General features: G+C 52.3%; 1 protein-coding gene across 2 annotated transcripts in view; it reads right to left on the reverse strand.

The window, feature by feature from the left end:
• LOC140419138 (5-hydroxytryptamine receptor 1E) overlaps nucleotides 1-19,522 on the reverse strand; it is a 265,809-nt gene that overhangs the window by 88,189 nt on the left and 158,098 nt on the right. The window lies entirely within an intron of this gene.

The raw sequence follows: 19,522 nt of genomic DNA on the forward strand, positions 1-19,522 counted from the left end.
GACCTTCCTCGATCTCCTCCCCCAGCTCCTCCTCCCATTTACCCTTCAACTCTTCTACCAGCGCTTCCCCCTCTTCTTTCAACTCCTGGTGTATTTCCGACACCTTGCCCTCCCCGACCCATACACCCGAGATCCCCCTATCTTGAACTTCTTGTGCCGGGAGCAACGGGAATTCCCTCACCTGTCGCCTCACAAAAGCCCTCACCTGCATATATCTAAAGGCATTTCCCGGGGGTAACTCGAACTTCTCCTCCAGTGCCCCTAGGCTCGCAAACGTCCCGTCGATGAACAGGTCCCCCATTCTTCCAATCCCCGCCCGATGCCAGCTCTGGAACCCCCCGTCCATCTTCCCCGGGACAAACCGGTGGTTACCCCTGATCGGGGACCACACCGATGCTCCCATTGCACCCCGGTGCCGTCTCCACTGGCCCCAGATCCTTAGCGTTGCGGCCACCACCGGGCTCGTGGTATACTTTGTCGGCGAGAGCGGCAGCGGTGCCGTCACCAACGCCCCCAGGCTTGTTCCTTTACAGGACGCTATCTCCATCCTCTTCCATGCCGCCCCCTCTCCCTCCATAACCCACTTGCGGATCATCGCCACATTTGCTGCCCAGTAGTAGCTCCCCAGGTTTGGCAGCGCCAACCCTCCTCGGTCCCTACTGCGTTCCAGGAACCCTCTCCTTACTCTCGGGGTCTTATTCGCCCACACAAACCCCATAATACTCCTGGCTACTCTCTTAAAAAAGGCCTTAGTGATCACGATGGGAAGGCACTGAAACACAAACAGAAACCTCGGAAGGACAACCATTTTGACCGACTGCACTCTACCCGCCAGCGAGAGCGGTAACATGTCCCATCTTTTGAAATCCTCCTCCATTTGCTCCACCAACCTCGTCAGATTCAGTTTATGTAGGGTCCCCCAACTCCTGGCTATCTGGATCCCCAGATACCGAAAGCTCCCCTCCGCCCTCCTCAGCGGTAGGTCCCCTATCCCTCTTTCTTGGTCCCCCGCCTGTAATACAAAGAGCTCACTCTTCCCTACATTGAACTTATAGCCCGAAAACTCCCCAAACTCCCTTAGAGTCTGCATGACCTCCACCATCCCCTCCATTGGATCCGCCACGTACAGCAACAGGTCATCCGCATATAGCGACACCCGATGCTCTTCTGCCCCTCGGACCACCCCCTTCCATTTATTAGACTCCCTCAATGACATGGTCAATGGTTCGATCGCCAATGCGAACAACAGGGGGGACAGGGGGCACCCCTGCCTCGTCCCTCGGTACAGTCGGAAGCACTCCGACCTCCGCCGGTTCGTCACTACACTTGCCATCGGGGCTCTGTAAAGGAGCTTAACCCAATTGATAAACCCTACCCCGAACCCAAACCTGCGCAGCACCTCCCAGAGGTACTCCCACTCTACTCGGTCAAAGGCCTTCTCCGCGTCCATAGCTGCCACTATCTACGCTTCTCCCTCCTCCGATGGCATCATTATCACGTTTAAGAGCCGTCGCACATTGGTGTTTAGTTGCCTACCCTTTACAAATCCCGTCTGGTCTTCGTGGATTACCCCCGGGACATAGTCCTCGATCCTCGTGGCCAGCACTTTTGCCAGCAACTTTGCATCCACATTGAGGAGCGAGATCGGCCTGTACGATCCACATTGCAGTGGGTCCTTGTCCCGCTTTAGGATCAAAGAAATTGTCGCTTCCGACATTGTCGGGGGCAGGGTCCCCTCCTCTCTTGCCTCATTAAAGTTCCTCACCAGTAGCGGGGCCAACAGGTCTGCGTACTTCCTGTAGAACTCCACCGGGAATCCGTCCGGTCCCGGGGCTTTGCCCGCCTGCATGCTCCCCAAACCCTTGCTCAGCTCCTCCAACCCAATTGGTGCCCCCAAACCAGCCACCTCTTGCTCCTCCACCCTCGGGAATCTCAGCTGATCTAGGAATCGTCTCATCCCCTCTTCCCCTGCTGGGGGCTGGGATCTGTACAGCTCTTCATAAAAGGCCTTGAATACCTCGTTTATTTTCGTCGCACTCCGAACCGTGGCTCCCCTTCCATAGAACATAGAACATAGAACAATACAGCGCAGTACAGGCCCTTCGGCCCACGATGTTACACCGAAACAAAAGCCATCTAACCTACACTATACCATTATCATCCATATGTTTATCCAATAAACTTTTAAATGCCCTCAATGTTGGCGAGTTCACTACTGTAGCAGGTAGGGCATTCCACGGCCTCACTACTCTTTGCGTAAAGAACCTACCTCTGACCTCTGTCCTATATCTATTACCCCTCAGTTTAAAGTTATGTCCCCTCGTGCCAGCCATATCCATCCACGGGAGAAGGCTCTCACTGTCCACCCTATCCAACCCCCTGATCATTTTGTATGCCTCTATTAAGTCTCCTCTTAACCTTCTTCTCTCCAACGAAAACAACCTCAAGTCCATCAGCCTTTCCTCATAAGATTTTCCCTCCATACCAGGCAACATCCTGGTAAATCTCCTCTGCACCCGCTCCAAAGCCTCCACGCCTTCCTATAATGCGGTGGCCAGAACTGTACGCAATACTCCAAATGCGGCCGTACCAGAGTTCTGTACAGCTGCAACATGACCTCCTGACTCCGGAACTCAATCCCTCTACCAATAAAGGCCAACACTCCATAGGCCTTCTTCACAACCCTATCAACCTGGGTGGCAACTTTCAGGGATCTATGTACATGGACACCTAGATCCCTCTGCTCATCCACACTTTCAAGAACTTTACCATTAGCCAAATATTCCACATTCCTGTTATTCCTTCCAAAGTGAATCACCTCACACTTCTCTACATTAAACTCCATTTGCCACCTCTCAGCCCAGCTCTGCAGCTTATCTATATCCCTCTGTAACCTGCTACATCCTTCCACACTATCGACAACACCACCGACTTTAGTATCGTCTGCAAATTTACTCACCCACCCTTCTGCGCCTTCCTCTAGGTCATTGATAAAAATGACAAACAGCAACGGCCCCAGAACAGATCCTTGTAGTACTCCACTTATGACTGAACTCCATTCTGAACATTTCCCATCAACCACCACCCTCGGTCTTCTTTCAGCTAGCCAATTTCTGATCCACATCTCTAAATCACCCTCAATCCCCAGCCTCCGTATTTTCTGCAATAGCCTACCGTGGGGAACCTTATCAAACGCTTTGCTGAAATCCATATACACCACATCAACTGCTCTACCCTCGTCTACCTGTTCAGTCACCTTCTCAAAGAACTCGATAAGGTTTGTGAGGCATGACCTACCCTTCACAAAGCCATGCTGACTATCCCTGATCATATTATTCCTATCTAGATGATTATAAATCTTGTCTCTTATAATCCCCTCCAAGACTTTACCCACTACAGACGTGAGGCTCACTGGTCTATAGTTTCCGGGGTTGTCTCTGCTCCCCTTTTTGAACAAAGGGACCACATTTGCTATCCTCCAGTCCTCTGGCACTATTCCTGTAGCCAATGATGACATAAAAATCAAAGCCAATGGTCCAGCAATCTCTTCCCTGGCCTCCCAGAGAATCCTAGGATAAATCCCATCAGGTCCCGGGGACTTACCTATTTTCAGCCTGTCCAGAATTGCCAACACCTCTTCCCTACGTACCTCAATGCCATCTAATCTATTTACCTGGAGCTCAGCATTCTCCTCCACAACATTATCTTTTTCCTGAGTGAATACTGACGAAAAATATTCATTTAGTATCTCGCCTATCTCTTCAGACTCTACACACAACTTCCCATCCCTGTCCTTGACTGGTCCTACTCTTTCCCTAGTCATTCGCTTATTCCTGACATACCTATAGAAAGCTTTTGGGTTTTCCTTGATCCTTCCTGCCAAATACTTCTCATGTCCTCTCCTTGCTCGTCTTAGCTCTCTCTTTAGATCCTTCCTCGCTACCTTGTAACTATCCATCGCCCCAACTGAAACTTCACACCTCATCTTCACATAGGCCTCCTTCTTCCTCTTAACAAGAGATTCCACTTATTTGGTAAACCACGGTTCCCTCGCTCGGCACCTTCCTCCCTGCCTGACCGGTACATACTTATCAAGAACACGCAGTAGCTGATCCTTGAACAAGCTCCACTTGTCCAGTGTGTCCAAAACTTGCAGCCTACTTCTCCACCTTATCCCCCCCAAGTCACGTCTAATGGCATCATAATTGCCCTTCCCACAGCTATAACTCTTGCCCTGCGGTGTATACTTATCCCTTTCCATCCTTAACGTAAACGTCACCGAATTGTGGTCACTGTTCCCAAAGTGCTCACCTACCTCCAAATCCAACACCTGACCTGGTTCATTACCCAAAACCAAATCCAATGTGGCCTCGCCTCTTGTTGGCCTGTCAACAAACTGTGTCAGGAAACCCTCCTGCACACACTGTACAAAAAACGACCCATCTAATGTACTCGAACTATATCTTTTCCAGTCAATATTTGGAAAGTTAAAGTCTCCCATAATAACTACCCTGTTACTTTCGCTCTTATCCAGGATCATCCTCGCCATCCTTTCCTCTACATCCCTAGAACTATTTGGAGGCCTATAGAAGACTCCCAACAGTGTGACCTCTCCTTTCATGTTTCTAACCTCAGCCCATACTACCTCGGAAGATGAGTCCCCATCTAGCATCCTCTCCGCCACCGTAATACTGCTCTTGACTAGCAGCGCCACACCTCCCCCTCTTTTGCCTCCTTCTCTGAGCTTACTAAAACACCTAAACCCCGGAACCTGCAACATCCATTCCTGTCCCTGCTCTATCCATATCTCCGAAATGGCCACAACATCGAAGTCCCAGGTACCAACCCATGCTGCCAGTTCCCCTACCTTATTTCGTATACTCCTGGCATTGAAGTAGACACACTTCAAACCACCTACCTGAACACTGGCCCCCTCCTGCGACGTCAAATCTGAGCTCCTGACCTCTATACTCTCATTCTCCCTTACCCTAAAACTACAATCCAGGTTCCCATGCCCCTGCTGCATTAGTTTAAATCCCCCCAAAGAGCAATAACAAATCTCCCCCCCATCTTTGACTCCCCCTATTTCCCTCGCTGCCATCCTCTTACGGAGCTGGTGTGCCAGCATCCGACTAGCCTTTTCCCCATACTCGTAGGTCGCCCCCTGCGCTTTCCTCCACTGTGCCTCCGCCTTCCCTGTGGTCAACAGGTCAAACTCCGTCTGGAGCCGTTGTCTTTCCCCAAGTAATCTTTCCTCCGGGGCCTCTGCGTATCTCCTGTCCACTCTCAAAATCTCCCCCACTAACCTCTCCCTTTCCATACCCTCTGTCTTCTCCCTCTGAGCCCTAATGGAGATTAGCTCTCCCCTGATCACCGCCTTCAACGCCTCCCATACCACCCCCACCCGTACCTCCCCGTTGTCGTTGGCCTCCAAGTACCTTTCGATACACCCCCTCACCTTCCCACACACCACCTCGTCCGCCAGCAGTCCCACATCCAGCCGCCACAACGGCCCCTCTCCTCTCCCAGCTCCAGTTCCACCCAGTGTGGGGCATGGTCCGAAACGGCTATAGCCGAATACTCCGTCCCCTCCACCCTCGGGATGAGTGCCCTACCCAGAACAAAGAAATCTATCCGGGAGTAGGCTTTGTGTACATGGGAGAAGAAAGAAAATTCCCTGGCCTGCGGCCTTGCAAACCGCCATGGGTCCACTCCCCCCATCTGATCCATAAACCCCCTAAGTACCTTGGCCGCCGCCGGCCTCTTTCCAGTCCTTGATTTGGAGCGGTCTAGTGCTGGATCCAACACTGTATTGAAGTCCCCTCCCATTATCAGGCCTCCTATCTCCAGGTCCGGAATGCGCCCCAACATGCGCTTCATGAATCCTGCATCATCCCAGTTCGGGGCGTATACGTTTACCAACACCACCCACATCCCTTGCAGCCTACTGCTCACCATTACATATCGCCCTCCATTGTCCGCGACAATAGTCTTGGCCTGAAATGACACCCGCTTTCCCACCAATATTGCCACCCCTCTATTCTTCGCGTCCAGTCCCGAGTGGAATACCTGTCCTACCCATCCCTTTCTTAGCCTGACCTGGTCCGCCACCTTCAGGTGTGTCTCTTGGAGCATGGCCACGTCCGCCTTCAGTCCCTTTAAGTGCGCGAACACTCGAGCCCTCTTTACCGGCCCATTCAGGCCCCTCACATTCCGCGTTATCAGCCGGATTGGAGGGGATCTCACCCCCCCACGCCCCGCCGACTAGCCATCTCCTTTTCTGGGCCAGTCCCGTGTCCACGCCTCCCTCACCCTCCAGTCCCCCAGAGGGGGGATCCCCGTCCCGACCACCTCTTCTGTGTCCCATTCCCTTTCGGCCAGTGCAGCAGCAACCCTTTCCCCCCCCCCCCCCCTTCCCCCCCCCGGCTAGACCCCTGTCTAGCTTTTTTGCTCCCCCCCATGTCACTCCCGTAAGTCAGCTGACGCCTGCTGACCCCGGCTTCCCCCGCTGTCCCATTGACCTCCCCGCGTGGGAGTCTCCCAATCCATATGCATTCCTTCGTTCCCCTTCCTGCCTTTCTTCCCGCGCGCGGGAAAACACCCCGCGCTTTCCAAAGCCCGCTCCGCCCCCTCTGGCGCAGCTCCTGTCGCGGCCTTGTCTTTCTCCCCCAGCCCATGTAACATTTCCTGCGCGTGCTTGACCCCCTATATACAACAACCATTACACATCAAACCTCAAACATCCCCCCTACCTTCACAAACCCTCAGTTAGAGTCCAACATTTCGGCTTGTACAAAGGTCCACGCCTCTTCAGGCGTTTCGAAGTAATAGTGTTGGCCCTTGTATGTGACCCACAGTCGCGCTGGCTGCAGCATTCCGAATTTCACTTCTTTCCGGTACAACGCCGCTTTGGCCCGGTTGAAACCCACTCTCCGCTTTGCAACCTCCGTGCTCCAGTCCGGGTATATTCGGATCTCTGCATTGTGCCACTTACTGCTCCGCTCCTTCTTGGCCCATCTCAGGACCCACTCTCTGTCCGTGAACCGGTGGAACCTCACCACCATCGCCCTTGGCGGCTCATTTGCCTGGGGCTTCTTCGCCAGCACCCGATGTGTCCCGTCCAACTCCAGCGGCCTCCGTGCCCATCATCGCCTCGAGCATCGTGCTCGCGTATGCCCCGGCATCAGCCCCCTCCACTCCCTCAGGGAGACCCAGGATTCGCAGATTCTTTCTCCTCGACCTGTTCTCCAGGTCTTCGAGTCTTCCCGCCCACCTCTTGCGTAGCGCCTCGTTCTGCTCCACTCTCACCGCCAGGCCCACAAGCTCGTCCTCGTTCTGACTGACTCTTTTCTGTACCTCCTGGATCTTAGCTTCGTGGACTTCTGGGTGATCCCGAGTCCTTCAATTGTCGAAAGCATAGGTGCCAACATCTCCTTGCGCATCTCCTCGCGCTGCTCCTCGAAGCAGCGCTTGATGAACTCCTGCAGCTTCCCTTTGTCCCTGGCCGCCGCCATTTTGTTTTCTTTCCCTCGCTTCTCCCGTTGCTCCAGTGCCGCTCCTTTGGCCGTTACACTTCTGGTCCGTTTAAATAGTCTATGGAAACTCCTGAAAAAGGTCTGAGAGTCAGTTCCAGATGGGAGCTGCCGAATGCGCGACCTACTCCTCCATGACCGCCACCGGAAGCCTCGTCCCTGCTTCTTCAATGGCCTTGGTAGATCTTTTCACAGTTGTTCCCTCTGCTGCTAGAATTCACCTTTGATAGAGTCAAGTCAGATTGCAGCTTTAAGCTTGCCCTTCCCCCACCTGCATGCTGGAAGAGGCTTTTGTCTAAACCTGCAGCCAAATCCTTTACTGTTTCTGCCGGGTCTGGTAGCCAAAAGACATAACATTCCTGGGGGACACTGTCAGGGGAATGCTGTAGTCTTCTTGCCACACCAGGAAATGTCAAACAAATGCCGTGGGGGCCCTGTAAAAGAGCCCAAAAGTCCGTTCCAAGCGGGAGCTACCGAATATGCGACCTAGCTCTGCATAGCCGCACCCGGAAGTCCAGTGCTGCCATTCTTACACGCTGCACATGGATTATACACTGAGTAGGTGCTGGGATTTACGGAGCACGATGCCATGAAATGACAGGGAGGAGGATCAAATGGTGAACAAAGTGATGTTTATTTACATGTGCTTTTTTATAGTGGACATCTATCCACTATATAAATGGATTGGCCATGCTACAACTGCCCCTTAGTGTCCAAAGGTGTGCAGTTTAGGTGGGGTTATAGGGTTATGGAGATCGGGCAGCGTAGTGGACCAACGTAAGGTGCTCTTCCAGAGAGTTGGTCCATACACGATGGGCCAAATGGCCTTCTTCTGCAGCGTAGAGATTCTATGGATCTTAATGGGTACCTCTGCTCACCCATGCCCATGAGGTGCCTACAGTCTCTTACTCTTCCTCACCCTCCCACAATGTCTAGGTGTCTGCCTAGGATCCACAGTTGAGGTTGAGGTGTCCTGTTCTCGTCCATGGCCTGTTACCTCAGATGACATTGGCGGGTGTCCCCTGGACCTCGAGGGTCCGGGTGTACTCTTGAGCAGCGTGGTGTTGCGGTGCTGCCCTACTTGGTGCTCGGGACTGGAGGTGTGTCACTCACAGGGAGGAGGCTGTCAGATGGGCTGGACAACCCCGACGACGCTGGATAGAGTGCCTCAGGTTCCACTCCTGCTGATCCTCTTTCCTTCAGATACCCTTGTGCTCCTCTCGATAGTTAGATCCAGAAGCCCTGCTATTTTCTGGTGCAGACACCCATAGGTTCCAACTAGTGCCTGCACCATGCAGTTGAAGATCACTCCCATGGGGTTCAATCCCTCAGATATGGAGGTCATGAGTTGAGCCCTGGAGCAGACGTTCCCCGCCATGGACTGCACATCCTGCACCAAAATCTCCACTGCAGACACCACACTCACAGTGTTGGCCCATTGCGATGCAGAAGGCGATTGGAAGTGTCCAGTCAGCCTTGCAGTCTGAGGATGGATGCTGTCATACCTTCCTGAACCTCACAACACTGGCTTTGCAGTTCCATCAACTCAAGGTTGACTGAAACAAGGGGCATGTCATCGGCCAGGGACTCAGCAGGGTCCTGAGCCCCTACATCCCTCTGAGTGCCAGATCCCTGGGACGTTCTTGCCTCCACTTGCTGTGGATCATCAGCTGTGAGGTGCTCACCAGTGAGTGACTGAGAAAACTGCCTGCGACTTAATCCCAAATTAGGTGTGTGTATCTGGGCTGGTGTGGGGTGCGGGTGTCAGATGTAATGCCTCCTCGATGGTTATGTCTGAGAATTCCCCTTCTCAGCTGCTCGTGTCTGTGGTTTCCAGGGGGTGCGAGGATGGTCGGGCTGCTCTCCTGATTTCCCTGTAAGCGAAGGGAGATGGCATTAGTACATCACGGGGGATAACTGATGCCAGATGTTTACTTATGTGAGGTTTGAGGAATGACCCTTTGTCTTTAGGGTTCTTACTTTTTCTCGCTGCCCCCCACTTCACCTTCAGCACAGGCGGGTTCATGTTCTTCCCCGGCCAGTTAAAAGGCTCCTTCCTCATAGGGGTGAGGATGCGGAGCTCCCGCATGACACTGAGTGGCTGTACCCACTCACGACAATTGTGCTCAATTGTGTCCTGTAGGGACATAGATGGGGAGAGTGTAGGTGGTTGAGGAGCGGGCTGCATGGGACTGCAGTGGGAGCAGGATGTGAGGAGCAGAGTTGACATGGGGTGGGGGCACCAAGATGGTTGGAGAGGGGAGGGGGGCAGGGGGACGAAGAAGGCCTCGTGACAGGTGGGTAAGCCATGAGGAGGCTGGGTGAGAGATCTCTCTGGAGGTGTGAGGGGAGGGTGAGGGAGCGCATTGAGAGACTACAGGTCGCAGACTTACCCTGGCTGTGCAAAGAAAGTGTTTTTTTTTTCTGTCACGGTTACCCCTTCCGCAGAGCGCTGGTACTGACTAAAGCTGTAATGCCCTCCCAGACCAGGCGGGGGTGGTCACCTTGATGGTTGGCCACTTTCTAGAATGAGAATACAGGACGTCCCTATCATATTACCTTACGTAATATATACATGGATACATAGAAGATAGGAGCAGGAGGCCTTTTGGCCCTTCGAGCCTGCTCTGCCATTCATCACGATCATGGCTGATCATCCAACCTAATCCTGCTTTCTCCCCACAGCCTTTGATCCCATTCTCCCCAAGTGCTATATCCAGCCGCCTCTTAAATATATTCAAAGTTTTAGCATCAACTACTTCCTGTGGTAATGAATTTGACAGGCTCACCACTCTTTGTGTGAAAACGTGTCTGCTTATCTCTGTCCGAAATGGTTTACCCTGAACCTTCAGGCTTTGATCCCTAGTTCTGGACACACCCATCATTGGGAACATCTTCCCTGCATCTACCCTGTCTAGTCCTGTTAGAATTTTATAAGTCTCTTTGAGATCCCCCCTCATTCTTCCGAACTCCAGCGAGAACAATCCCAACCTAGTCAATCTCTCCTCATATGTCAGTCCCGCCATCCCTGGAATCAGTCTGGTAAACCTTTGCTGCACTCCCTCGAGAGCAAGGACATCCTTCCTCAGAGAAGGAGACCAAAACTGCACACCTAGGGTGGCCTCATCAAGGCCCTGTACAATTGCAGCAACACATCCCTGCTTCTATACTCGAAACATAAGAACATAAGAACTAGGAACAGGAGTAGGCCATCTGGCCCCTCGAGCCTGCTCCGCCATTTAATGAGATCATGGCTGATCTTTGTGGACTCAGCTCCACTCTCCGGCCTGTACACCATATCCCCGAATCCCTTTATTCTTTAGAAAGGCATCTATCTTTCTCTTAAAAACGTTTAAAGGAGCCTCAACGGCTTCACTGGGCAAGGAATTCCAGAGATTCACAACCCTTTGGGTGAAGAAGTTCCTCCTACACTCCGTCTTTAATCTACCTCCCCTTATTTTGAGGCTATGCCCCCTAGTTCTGCTTTCCCCGACCAGTGGAAACAACCTGCCCGCATCTATCCTATCTATTCCCTTCATAATTTTATATGTCTCAATAAGATACCCCCGCATCCTTCTAAACTCCAATGAGTACAGTCCCATTTATCCCCACTCTCTGCTTTCTGTTAGTTAACCAATCCTCTACCCATGCTACCACTTTACCCTCAATGCCATGCATCTTTAGTTTATGCAGCAACCTTTTGTGTGGCACCTTGTCAAAAGCTTTCTGGAAATCCAGATATACCACATCCATTGGCTCCCTGTTATCTACTGCACTGGTAACGTCCTCAAAAAATTCTACCAAATTAGTCAGACACGACCTACCCTTTGTGAACCCATGCTGCGTCGGCCCAATGGGACAATTTCCCTCCAGGTGCCCCGCTATTTCCTCCTTAATGATAGATTCCAGCATTTTCCCTACAACCGAAGTTAAGCTTACCGGCCTATAATTACCCGCTTTCTGCCGATCTCCTTTTTTAAACAGTGGTGTCACGTTTGCTACTTTCCAATCCTCTGGGACCACCCCAGAGTCTAGTGAATTTTGATAAATTATGACTAGTGCGTTTACAATTTCCCTAGCCACCTCTTTTAACACTCTGGGATGCATCCCATCAGGGCCAGGAGACTTGTCTACCTTTAGCCCCATTAGCTTGCCCAATACTGCCTCCTTAGTGATTACAATCATCTCAAGGTCCTCACCTATCATATCCTTATTTCCATCAGTCACTGGCATGTTATTTGTGTCCTCCACTGTGAAGACTGACCCAAAAAACCTGTTCAGCTCCTCAGCAATTTCCCCGTTGTAGCGCACAATGACTTACGGGACGAGAAGTGATGAAGTCGATTCAGGCTTTCTTCAGCGAGACTTGTCCCCAGCAGTTCAGCAACAGAATGAAGCGGCGGGGAGAAGCTCGGGTTCTTATACTCCGCCTTTAGGGCGGAGCCAGGAGTCAGCAGCTAACCAGGACCCGGGATCTGTCAGCCAATAGCATCACGGCTTCGCAGTCCCACATGACCCCTAATACATACCACCACATTCACCCCTTGTTAAAAAGGAACCCGGCGGGGTGGTGGTTCGCATGGTGGTAGGGGTTTACAAGGCTAGTCCTGGGAGGAAAATTTCGGACATGTTACTACAGTTTTAGCCCTACACTGAGCTATGTACAAAGTTTGTGAAACTATTTACAATATTAGTAGAAGAATCATAGAATCATAGAAGTTTACAGCATGGAAACAGGCCCTTCGGCCCAACCAGTCCATGCCGCCCAGTTTTTACCATTAAGCTAGTCCCAGTTGCCCGCACTTGGCCCATAACCCTCTATACCCATCTTACCCATGTAACTATCTAAATGCTTTTTAAAAGACACAATTGTACCCGCCTCTACTACTACCTCTGGCAGCCCATTCCAGACACTCACTACCCTCTGAGTGAAGAAATTGCCCCTCTGGGCCCTTCTGAATCTCTCCCCTCTCACCTTAAACCTATGCCCTCTAGTTTTAGACTCCCCTACCTTTGGGAAAAGATGTTGACTATCTACCTTATCTATGCCCCTCATTATTTTATAGACCTCAAAAAGATCACCCCTAAGGCTCCTACGCTCCAGGGAAAAAAGTCCCAGTCTATCCAGCCTCTCCTTATAACTCAAACCATCAAGTCCCGGCAACATCCTAGTAAATCTTTTCTGCACTCTTTCCAGTTTAATAATATCCTTTCTATAATAGGGTGACCAGAACTGCACACAGTATTCCAAGTGTGGCCGTACCAATGTCATGTACAACTTCAACAAGACGTCCCAACTCCTGTATTCAATGTTCTGACCAATGAAACCAAGCATGCCGAATGCCTTCTTCACCACCCTGTCCACCTGCGACTCCACCTTCAAGGAGCTATGAACCTGTACTCCTAATCTCTTTGTTCTATAACTCTCCCCAACGCCATACCATTAACTGAGTAGGTCCTGGCCTGATTTGATCTGCCAAAATGCATCACCTCACATTTATCTAAATTAAACTCCATCTGCCATTCGTCGGCCCACTGGCCTAATTGATCAAGATCCCGTTGCAATCCTAGATAACCTTCTTCACTATCCACTGTGCCACCAATCTTGGTGTCATCGGCAAACTTACTAACCATGCCTCCTAAATTCTCATCCAAATCATTAATATAAATCACAAATAACAGTGGACCCAGCACCGATCCCTGAGGCACACCACTGGTCACAGGCCTCCAGTTTGAAAAACAACCCTCTATAACCACCCTCTGCCTTCTGTCGTCCAGCCAATTTTGAATCCAATTGGCAACCTCACCCTGGTAAGAGAAAATTTTTTTTTTTGTTACAAAACAACATTCTTGGTGTCACGCGGATGCCACGAGTCGAGCGGGCGGTTTGGTCTTCCTCGTCGATCACCTCAGCCCCGGTGGTGGTGCAGGTGCTTGTTCAGGCGTTGTCGTCTCCGGGAGCGTTTCGGTGTTCGTTCCTGTTGCACTCCTGGGCGGGCACGGGAGGAGGACCGATCCTCCCGGGAAGGGGGCGGTCGCGGGGTGCGCCGGTGGTAGGGAGGGGATGATCGGTGTCGGGGGGTGTGTGTGTGTTGCCGGCGGGCGCCAGGTACCGCAGGGAGACCGTGTCCTGTCGGCCGTCGGGGTACGCCACGTAGGCGTACTGAGGGTTCGCGTGGAGAAGGTGAACCCTCTCGACCAACAGGTCCGATTTGTGCACCTGCACATGTTTCCGGAGCAAGATGGGTCCTGGGGCCGCCAACCAGGTCGGCAATGACGTTCCGGAGGAGGACTTCCTGGGGAAGACAAGGAGGCGCCCATGAGGCGTTTGGTTAGTGGTGGTACACAGCAGCGACCGGATGGAGTGGAGAGCGTCCGGGAGTACCTCCTGCCACCGGGAAACTGGGAGATCCCTGGACCGTAGGGCCAGCAGGACGGTCTTCCAGACCGTGCCGTTCTCCCTCTCTACTTGCCCGTTCCCCCGGGGGTTGTAGCTGGTCGTCCTGCTCGAGGCTATGCCCTTGCTGAGCAGGAACTGGCGCAGCTCGTCACTCATGAAGGAGGACCCCCTGTCGCTATGGATATATGCGGGGGGGCAGGGGATGGCGAAGGGGAAACGAGAGTACTCGTCCACCACGTTCAGGAAGTATGCGTTGCGGTCGGTGGAGGGGAGGGGCACTTTGAAATCCAGACTGAGGCATTCAAAGGGGCGGGAAGCCTTGATCAGGTGCGCTCTATCCGGCCTGAAAAAGTGCGGTTTGCACTCTGCGCAGATGTGGCAGTTCCTGGTGACTGTACGGACCTCCTCCACAGAGTAGGGGAGGTTGCGGGACTTTATGAAATGGTAGAACCAAGTGACCCCCGGGTGGCAGAGGTCCTCGTGGAGGGCTTGGAGACGGTCTATTTGTGCGTTGGCACATGTGCCGCGGGATAGGGCATCGGACGGCTCGTTCAGCTTTCCGGGGCGGCACAAGATCTCGTAGTTGAAGGTGGAGAGCTCGAACCTCCACCTTAAGATCTTGTCATTTTTAATTTTGCCCCGCTGTGCATTATCGAACATGAAGGCGACCGACCGTTGGTCGGTGAGGTGAGTGAATCTCCTGCCGGCCAGGTAATGCCTCCAATGTCGCACAGCTTCCACTATGGCTTGGGCTTCCTTTTCCACTGAGGAGTGGCGGATTTCTGAGGCATGGAGGGTTCGGGAGAAAAAGGCCACGGGTCTGCCCGCTTGGTTAAGGGTGGCCGCCAGAGCTACGTCGGATGCGTCGCTCTCGACCTGGAAGGGGAGGGACTCGTCGATGGCGCGCATCGTGGCCTTTGCGATATCCGCTTTGATGCGGCTGAAGGCCTGGCGAGCCTCTGTCGACAGGGGGAAGGTAGTGGTCTGTATTAGCGGGCGGGCCTTGTCTGCGTACTGGGGGACCCACTGGGCGTAATATGAAAAGAACCCCAGGCAACGTTTCAGGGCTTTGGAGCAGTGGGGGAGGGGAAATTCCATAAGGGGGCGCATGCGTTCGGGGTCGGGGCCTATTATCCCATAGCGCACTACGTATCCCAGGATGGCCAACTGGTTTGTGCTAAAAACGCACTTTTCCTCTTAGTATGTGAGGTTCAGGGCGTTAGCGGTCTGGAGGAATTTTTGGAGGTTGGCGTCGTGGTCCTGCTGATCGTGGCCGCAGATGGTTACGTTGTCGAGATACGGGAACGTGGCCTGCAACCCATGCTGGTCAACCATTCGGTCCATCTCCCGTTGGAAGACCGAGACCCCGTTCGTGACACCAAATGGGACCCTTAGGAAGTGGTATAGACGCCCGTCTGCCTCGAAGGCTGTGTACTTGCGGTCACCTGGGCGGATGGGGAGCTGGTGGTAGGCGGACTTGAGGTCCACTGTGGAGAAAACCTTATACTGGGCAATCCGATTTACCATGTCGGATATGCGGGGGAGAGGGTACGCATCTAGCTGTGTGTACCTGTTGATGGTCTGGCTATAGTCTATGACCATCCTTTGCTTCTCCCCGGTCTTTACTACTACCACCTGGGCTCTCCAGGGACTATTGCTGGCCTGGATTATGCCTTCCTTCAGCAACCGCTGGACTTCAGACCGAATAAATATCCGGTCCTGGGCGCTGTACCGTCTGCTCCTAGTGGCGACGGGTTTGCAATCCGGGGTGAGGTTTGCAAACAAGGACGGCGGTTCAACCTTGAGAGTTGCGAGGCCGCAGATAGTGAGTGGGGGTATTGGGCCGCCGAATTGAAATGTTAGGCTCTGCAGGTTACACTGGAAATCTAATCCCAGTAATGTGGGCGCGCAGAGTTGGGGAAGGACGTAGAGCCTGTAGTTCTTAAACTCCCTCCCTTGCACGATGCAGGGATGCAGAACCCTTTGATCTCTACGGAGTGGGATCCTGCAGCTAGGGAAATCTTTTGCGTACTTGGATGGATGGTCAGAAAACAGCGTCTTACCGTGTCTGGGTGAATGAAACTTTCGGTGCTCCCGGAGTCGATCAAGCATGATGTCTCGTGTCCGTTGATCAGCACCGTTGTTGTCGTCGTCTGGAGCGTTCAGGGCCGTGATTGATCCAGAGTCACCGAAGCCAGTCGTGGTAGTAGTGTCGCGGCGTCTTCTTCGGACCCCGTGGAGCCGTCGATGCTGGGGTCCTTTGTTGTCATCCAAGATGGTGGCGTCCATGAATCGCACGCGGTCGGGGGTGGACAAAATGGCCGCCCCCATGGATCGCACGTGGTCGGGGGTGGACAAAATGGCCGCCCCCATGAATCGCACGTGGCTGGGTGGTCACAAGATGGCGGCGCCCATCCTCCCCTCGTGGTGCCCGGGACCCAAAATGGCGGCACCCGCGGGTCGCACATGGGGCGCTGAGGGGGTTGGGGAGCGTTCGGGCTATGCTGGGCTCGTTCTTCTCCGGGGATTGCAGCGACCCCCCGGGACCGGCACAGAGCCGCGTAATGGCCCTTCTTGCTGCAGCTTTTACAAATAGCTGCGCGGGCCGGGCAGCGCTGCCGGGGGTGTTTTGCTTGCCCGCAGAAATAGCAGTGGGCCCCCCCGGGATGGTCTGGCGCTTTAACCGCGCAAGCCTGTGAGGGGGGGGGGTTTGTCGCGACGGGGGTCCACGGAGCCCAAGGGGCTGCCGCGCGGTCGGGGCCGTAGGCGCGGGCGTTTTGAGAGGCCACATCTAGGGAAGCTGCAAGGGCCCGAGCCTCAGAGTCCTAGCGACTCTCTTTCTAAAAGTCTTTGGCGGATTTGGGGAGAGTTCATACCTGCCACAAAAGCATCGCGAATTAGCATGTCCGTGTGTTCGATCGCGTTCACCGGCGGGCAGCTGCAGCCCCGTCCCAAAATTAGCAGCGCGGCGTAGAATTATTCTAGCGATTCTCCGGGACTTGGCCGTCTCGTTGCGAGTTGGTAGCGCGCGTAGACCTGGTTCACGGGGTGAACGTAGATGCTCTTCAGTAATGCGAACGCCGTCGGGAAATCCTCTGCGTCTTCTATGAGAGGGCAAATTTCCGGGCTTACCCTCGAATGCAGGACCTGCATTTTCTGGTCTTCTGTGATCCGGCCGGGGGCCGTTCGGAGGTAGCCTTCAAAACATGCTTGCCAGTGTTTAAATACTGCTGCCGAGTCTACCTTACTCTTCTTCATGGCTTTTTTAGTAGCTTTCTGTTGTCCCCTAAAGACTTCCCAGTCCTCTAGTCTCCCACTAATTTTTGCCACTTTGTATGTTTTTTCCTTCAATTTGATACTCTCCCTCACCTCCTTAGATATCCACGGTCGATTTTTCCCCTTTATACCGTCTTTCTTTTTTGTCGGTATGAACCTTTTCTGAACACTGTGAAAGATCGCTCGGAAGGTTCTCCACTGTTCCTCAACTGCTTCACCATGAAGTCTTTGCTCCCAGTCTACCTTAGCTAGTTCTTCTCTCATCCCATTGTAATCGCCTTTGTTTAAGCACAAAACACTAGTGTTTGATTTTACCTTGTCATCCTCCAACTGTATTTTAAATTCCACCATATTGTGGTCGCTCCTTCCAAGAGGATCCCGAACTATGAGATCATTAATCAATCCGGCCTCATTACACAGGACCAGATCTAGGACCGCTTGTTCCCTTGTAGGTTCCATTACATACTGTTCCAGGAAATTATCCCGGGCACATTCTATAAACTACTCCTCAAGGCTGCCTTTACCAGCCTGGTTAAACCAATCGATATGCAGATTAAAATCTCCCATGATAACCGCTGTACCATTTTTACATGCATCCGGTATTTCTTTGCTTATTGCCTGCCCTACCATCCTGTTACTATTTGGTGGCCAATAGACTACTCCTATCAGTCACCTTTCCGCCTCACTATTCCTGATTTCCACCCAAATAGATTCAACCTTGACCTCCATAGCACCAATATCATCCCTTACTATTGCCCGGATGCCATCCTTAAACAACAAAGCTACACCACCGCCCTTACCGTCCATTCTATCCTTTCGTATAGTCTGATACCCTTGGATATTTAACTCCCAGTCGTGACCATCTTTTAACCATGTTTCAGAAATGGCCACTAAATCATAGTCATTCACGATGATTTGCGCCATCAACTCATTTACCTTATTTCGTATACTACGAGCATTCAGGTAAAGTACACTTATGCTGTTTTTTAATGTCTTTGTTATGAATCCTAACACGTTGATCAGTAACTTTTCGCAATTTATTTTTCCTCTTACCCTTTCTCCTAATTTTCCTCGTCTTTGAACCCATATCTCTACATAATAACCTGCTGCCTTGATCTCCATTAACCATTATACTGTCCATAGCTTTACACTCCCATTCCCCCCAACTTGCTAGTTTAAAGTCCTTGTGACCAACCTATTTATCCTATTCGCTAGAACACTGGTCCCAGAATGGTTCAGGTGAAGACTGTCCCAACGGTACAGGTCCCTCCTGCCCCAGTACTGATGCCAATGCCCCATGAAATGGAATCCCTCTTTCCCGCACTACTCCTTTAGCCACTTCTCTAATTTTCTCAACCCTATGCCAATTGGCACGTGGCTCGGGTAGTAATCCAGAGATTATAACCCTGGAGGACCTGCTCTTTAATTTAGTCCCTAGTGTTTGATAATCCCCAAACAGGTCCTCTTCCCTAGTCTTACCTATGTTGTTAGTCCCAACGTGGACCACAACAACTGGATCCTCCCCCTCCCTCTCCAAAATCCTTTCAAGCCGATCAGAGATGTCCCTCACCCTGGCACCGGGCAGGCAACATACCATGCGGGCCTCTCGATCTGGCTTACAAAGGATGCCATCAATCCCCCTAATTATAGAATCCCCTACAACTACCACTTGTCTTTTTGCTCCCCCCTCTTGAATGGCTTCCTGTACCACGGTGCAGTGGTCAGTCAACGCATCCTCCCGACAGCCCTCTTCCTCATCCACACAGGGAGCAAGTACCTCATACCTGTTGGACAAGGTCAAGGGCTGAGGCTCCTAAACTCAGGATCCCCCTACCTGCCTCCCTTGCAGTCACACCACTCTGTCCCTGACCACTGTCCGAATTAACAGAACTTATTCTACCGGGTGTGACTGCCTCCTGAAACAAAGCGTCCAGGTAATGTTCCCCCTCCCTGATGTGCTGCAGTGTGTGCAGCTCGGTCTCCAGCTCATCAATTCTGAGCCGAAATTCCTCGAGCAGCCAACACTTGCTGCAGATGTGGTCACTGATGGTCTCAATGGGATTCACCAATTCCATCATCATACAGCAACAGCACATCACCTGTCCAGCCATATTCAACTAGTTAATTAATTTAAATATTTAAAAAAAAATATATAACCTCAAGGATAAACCCGAACACCAACAAAAACACAGCCCTCTCTGGCCACTCACCCGAACTCAGTCACTCACCTAAACTCAGGTGCACTCTGTTCCAATCAGCACTCCGTGACTAAAGGCACTCCTGCCACACCTTTTGTGCACTCACCTCTCCCAGC

The sequence above is a fragment of the Scyliorhinus torazame genome, chromosome 1, assembly GCF_047496885.1.
Source record: "Scyliorhinus torazame isolate Kashiwa2021f chromosome 1, sScyTor2.1, whole genome shotgun sequence".
Taxonomy (NCBI): domain Eukaryota; kingdom Metazoa; phylum Chordata; class Chondrichthyes; order Carcharhiniformes; family Scyliorhinidae; genus Scyliorhinus; species Scyliorhinus torazame.